This window comes from Hoplias malabaricus, chromosome 9 (assembly GCF_029633855.1).
Source record: "Hoplias malabaricus isolate fHopMal1 chromosome 9, fHopMal1.hap1, whole genome shotgun sequence".
NCBI lineage: Eukaryota > Metazoa > Chordata > Actinopteri > Characiformes > Erythrinidae > Hoplias > Hoplias malabaricus.
Window position 1 is genome coordinate 18,971,625 of NC_089808.1, and position 6,054 is coordinate 18,977,678.

The 6,054-nt window shown below is 37.9% G+C and overlaps 1 long non-coding RNA gene across 1 annotated transcript; it reads right to left on the reverse strand.

Annotated features, from left to right (window-relative positions):
- Window positions 1–729: 729 nt before the first annotated feature.
- Window positions 730–3,385, reverse strand: LOC136706826 (uncharacterized). The gene is made up of 3 exons (XR_010804155.1): window positions 3,142–3,385; window positions 1,939–2,070; window positions 730–997 (listed from the first exon to the last, which is right to left on the reverse strand). It is a non-coding gene; the product is annotated as an uncharacterized lncRNA (long non-coding RNA).
- Window positions 3,386–6,054: the final 2,669 nt, after the last annotated feature.

The window sequence follows — 6,054 nt, forward strand, 5'->3', positions numbered from 1 at the left end:
CAGCACATAGAGAGACTGTGGGCTGAATTGAATTTGGGCCATACGTATTACTACAAGGATCTGTCCTTTTTCTGGAACTAAATACATTGCCATTTCTGCTACAGATCTGTTCGCTTTGCATTTTGTTAATTTACCAAGAATTGATTTTGTTTCTTCAGCAATGGAATTACTGTGGCCTAAGAACAGAAGTAAGCAGGACACCATTACAGCTGTGGGCCACTAGGGTTCTGCCACACACAGGATGCTCCTGTCAATTAAGTGACAATGGAGATACATTCCAGAAAACACTAGCCAAATTAAATGGTGTTAAAAACTGAGGAGCAAACATTTTATTTGAGAGAGATAGTTGATCCCATGTTTGAAGATGGAAACAGTGGAATTGAGCACTACCTGCATGTTAGAGCATACCTTCAAGCTCAGTTAAAATGATGGTAAAGATCTTGGAGGCAATGCTCAACTGAAGGCTTCATATAGATCACAACTACAAAACTATAAACTATAAAAAACTGAAAAAATACTGCTCTCAGAAAGAATGTTGTTTACCCTAGATTTTGTTTTTAATTTGGAAACATGCAGCATGTGGTACAGGTTTTATTTAACTTTTTGGGTTAATTGTGTTTGTAGTGAAAAACATTGTAAACGGTTTCATCTTTGAAATACATTTTTTCTACACTTAAGATACATAAATAATGCCTGGAAGTCAAACAAGAGATTGCACTGTTAGACAATATTGATTTGTTCACATCTGAATAATCAAAGTGCCTTTTATAAAATGTATACAAGATGGCTATTCAATGGTTCTTTTCATATATATAAAGAAAACATTATATAATAGTAGGGTGGCATGGCGGCGCAGCAGGTAGTGTCGCAGTCACACAGCTCCAGGGACCTGGAAGTTGTGAATTCAAATCCTGCTCCAGGTGACTGTCTGTGAGGAGTTTGGTGTGTTTTCCCAGTGTCAGTGTGGGTTTCTTCCTGGTGCTCTGGTTTCCTCCCACTTTCCAAAAACATAAGTTGGTAGGTGAATTGGCGAATCAAAAAGTGTCCGCAGGTGTGTGTGTGAGAGTGAATGTGTGTGTGTCTGTGTTGCCCTGTGAAGGACTGGCGCCCCCTCCAGGGTGTATTCCTGCCTTGCGCCCAATGATTTCAGGTAGGCTCTGGACCCACCGCGACCCTGAACTGGATAAGCGGTTACAGATAATGAATGAATGAATGAATAACAGTATTCAATTAAAATATCTCCAACAAAATATCTGCTAATATTTTTCATTGTTTTGAGACATGGAAATATTAATTTTGGGTCCTTTACATTATGGTTTAATTTGATAAGAACATTGTTAGTGTAAACAGTAGCTACATAGTTTTATTTAGATTATGTACTGTTAAGTAATCCAAATGCACTAGTCTTTATAATAGCGGAGCTCTGAGCATGCTGTGTTGGCTTTATTTGAGAAGTTGAATATGTCAAAAGTTTGTCCAAACAGAGGTGGGGACCTATTAATCCCCCTATCCATAATATGAATCTACTCCAGTTTTGGCATTGCTAACAACCAAATGTAGCTACCGAGACTCATGTGACAGCAGGAAAAGGCACAGCCAATCATACTGGCCATATGTGTTATGGGGAGGTAAGACTCTAGTAGAGAACGTGATATAACACTTTCTGAACATCTAGGTTAATGAGACATTGACAGATCTTTTTTTTTTTTTTTTGTTATGAGTGTGTGAGAATACTGTGCTGTATGCATGTGTTGGCAAGAGAGTTTGCAAGCTGTTTGTGCATGTATGTGTGTGTGTGATTTATATATATATACCACCCCTCCAAGTTAGCCTAGGTGTACACCTGTATACAAGCTAAGTAGACACACGCAGCAGCACAACAAAACTGATAGCAAGCAGCTAGCAATGATAGCAATGCATGAGAAAAAACTCACTCACCACAGTTGCAGCGAGGGGTGAGGGAAGGCGTAGAGATAAAAAAAAAATCCATAAACAGATCTTGGAGAGCATGATGAGAGTTTGACGGGGAGCAGCAAGCATCCAGCAGAAGGCACAACACCTTTAAACAAACTGTAGATAATCCACCAATGAGCAGAGCTCAGAAGATACAACATGAGTAAAATCCAAGGAAAAAAATGGCAGGCAAAAATATAATGAAAAGTATAAAAAAATTATAGAAAATCCAGTGAGATCTGGCAGCTCAGATGTGCACAGTGTTCTTTCACTGGAACCAGAAACAATTGTTGTAATAGGTTAGGTTGTGTCAGAAAATTTTGGCTTGTCATTGAAAAAAAAAAGTGTAGTTTATTGTCTTATAAATATGACGAATTTATAATTCCTTTTTTTAAATTTCATATTGTTTTTTGTGTTTTGTGGGCCCAAAGATAGCGTATAGTGATAATAACCCAGCTTAGTGTTCTTAACTCACTGTCAGCCAATGCACATAACCACGATTGGTGATATTTAATAACTGTTATGCTGTTTAGGTAGCACCCTTCTTTACAATGGCCTACAATGATTATGTTATGATAGACAGCAGTCATTCCTATAGAACCCTGAAGAAGTGTGTGGAAAGAAGGCAGGGCTAAAAGTCTTCTGGTGAAACAATTGAAATTATTAACCCAATAATAATGTACCCTAAAACAGGACCATAAAACATAAAAAAGTGTTTCTTGATCCAGGTCCAAGTGGGCCACTTTAGAACAAATCATGCAAGTTGATCATATGCTTCAGTTATCACATTCAAATTAATATAACTGTGTCATTCTGTCAACACAGTGGTTCTATTTAAGCAAGGACATATAAAGCCTCTGTCACATAGGGTTTGTGTCTCTGAATTTTGACATTTGAATTTTCATACCTGACCAACAGTGTTGCTCCTTTTACCGACTCTGCCATGTCTGAGGCAACATGGCGGTGTTGTGTTTTAAAAATGGGAAATATTATACAACTATTTTATGTGGATTACACAATAAGAGTAACGAAGCACACTGAAATGGTCTCTTGAATGGAATTAACACTCTTGGGATATTAATTACTTTACTCTATGTCCAAAGGTAAAACAAATCACATCTAATTAAGGTTTAAAGGCAACATTCATGATTTTAATGAGAAAAAAAATAGTTGAGAATTTTTCCTCACCATTTCCTAGCTCTCTGCTTGCTTGAAACTGTTCAAATGTGTTTACAAAGCCCTAGATTCTGATGGCTAAAAAAACATTGGTCTTGGTTTGGTATGCCAGGCTTACTCTCTCTATCTCTGCTCATGGCAGAGCAAAGGAATCTGGAGATTTTAGACAACTCCACATTGAAAAGCAGGAACAGACACGAGTATATTGCTCTATTCCAGCTCCATATCTTCAGTTAAACTGACTTATTTTTTGTTATTGTGGATTACTGAAGGTGAATTTACCAAAATGTAAGAGGTCGGGCTGGGGCGAGGCTGCCTTAAGCCACCCCCAGTCACTGGAGCAAGACAGAGACGCTCTTAATTTGAGGCAATTAGTTCCACCTGAGCTACTTCTACTTAAGGGAAGCCAACACACACCTCAGTGCTCAGTCTTAAGTTTCTCTTTTTAGAGTGCTGCACAAGCCTGGCTGGTAATTTGATAAAGCTCCTCGCGTTTTCTCCTGGGTCTTCATTTCTCTCTATCTTCTGACTCTCCACCAGAGCTTTCCCTCTGAGGGTTTCTCTGGTTTCCCTTGGGATTCCATATTTTCTTTTCTTTACCATTTTTGGTATAAATAAATAATAAATAAGTTATTTTTTTTTGTTCCCACTCTTATTTTTTGCCAGTGACTGTGTTCTATCTTTAATTTCTTTTATCTCGTCTTGTCCCTCCCTTTTGTTTTGGGAAACTCTCGCCTTTGTTTTTTTTTTTTTTTTTTGCTCAATAATTTTGAGCTGATCAGTTTTCCCATGATATCTTAAGTTTTTCTCTCTTGTTTCATGTTGTCTTGGTATTCTTAACATCCAGAGGGGTTGGTTGTGTGTCTCTACACTTGAGGCCTGTTTCTTTAGTGCTCTGTTGGTGGCTTGCCCTGTTCCAATCCACCCCTGGGTGAGCTGCCACATTACACAAAAGTGCTACAAAAATAAACAACCCGACTTACAAATGAGTTTCTGTGGTAATTCAAACACTGAATAAAAACTATAAAAACACACCCAGAGTGGCGGGTAGCCACCCCCAGGGTCTGGAGCCTTGCTCAAGGGCACCTCAGCCATGGGTTGAGGGAGGAGGACAGTGCTGTTCCTTCACTCCCGCTGCCCCCAGTTTCCCTGTCTGTTGTGGAAATTGAACAAACAACCTTTCAGTCCTATTACCAGAATGATTCCACCTTAATGTCATGCTTCTTAACATAAACAAACCAGACAGAACAGCATTTTCCTGGAATTGCAGACATCCCTTTTGCGCCTGTATTTGGAATTAATGAAACAAATTCTGGATAAAGCATCCTCACACATTTCCTCATGTAACATCTTGCCCAACAATGTTGTTTTTCTTTTTTTTTTTTTTTTCAGATGAGCAGTGTTTACAAGTTCTAAAAAAAGAAACTAGATGCCTAGAATCAGGACAAGGTATATGATATCCATACACAGTATGATGTCTTTGTAAATATAGGATTTACATGATTTGCACACTATTGCACTCTTTATTTATATTTTACACATCATTCTAACATTTCTAGAAATTGGGTTAATATTATTAGTTTTATGCTGAGGTGTTTTGTTGGTTTAAATCTACAAGCTGAAATTGTATCTATAGAATACATCTGTAGAAGAGCATGTTCTTACATTCAGTAAAGTTGAGGTCTGAAATAAAAATACATTAAGTCTTGATTGAAATTTAACTAGATTAAATAGGCCACCATCATTTAAAGATTGCTGTGCAATATCAGCAGTCAGGAAATGGTGCTAGTAGTAGAAGAGGTGGAGCACAAAGACAATACAGCAGATGATTTCTGAGTGGATTTTTAAACTTCTCTCATTGCAGTGTTGTTAGTCTGTCAGTATTTTAGAAGATCACATCATGCTATGTGCTCATTTTATTCTGATGGCAATTGTAGGTATGTGACTGTGTATGAGCATGAACTTCTTTATTCCTGAAAAAAAAGCAACAAAGTTTGGTTTAAAATGTTGCTCTGTTTTGTTTCAGGTGGAACTTTTGCAAATACAATCAATCCATTGAAAACTGAAGAACAAATTTCTGTGGGTGACAGTGTAACTCTGTCCTGCAGCTACAGCAGCAGCAATGTATATGCTTTTTACTGGTATCACCAATATCCCTCATCTAAACTGGATTTTGTTCTGCGTATAACTCCATCAGGGAGTATTAGTGGTGCACCATCTGGCTTCTCTGCTAAAGTTCATAACAAACTGGATTTGATTATCTCCTCTGCTGCAGTATCACACTCTGCTCTTTACTACTGTGCTCTGGAGCCCACATTGACAGAAAACCCAGGTTCACTGTACAAAAACAGACTGTTTGATGAGGTGATGTGCTTTTGTTGTGGGTTTCCTGCCTGCCATTGCTGTGTTGCACAGCAAATGCATAGAAAAATGTTGTTAGTATACTTCAATACAGTTTAGCACAGACCACAACTTCAGTGAATTTTCTTTTTTTATGGAAATAATTTATGATTAATATATGCTATATCTAAAACTTATTCTTATTCAGAATATGTACTCTATGTATAACTATTCAGGCTAAATCCATTTAAGTGTGATGCCACACGTGATGTTCTGCTATTTCCGTGTCCAAACGCGTATTTGGTCACATGACACAGATTCATAATTTCACGGTTTGAATAAAGCTGAATGTCGTCCGCTCCTGCTCAGTCCCAATGTTCTAAAAAGTTGTGCTATCGATTATCTAATGTAAAGTAGCTAAGGTTTGTACAGAAAGTCACTAGATTTTGTGCTAGTTTTTTTTCTTCATATCTCACAAGAAGATCTGCAATGTCACTAAATCTAGCTGCAAATCACTACATTGGCCATACTGAGCAGAGGTTTGGACCTGGACGTGACATTCACAAGGTCAATACGTCACAACTT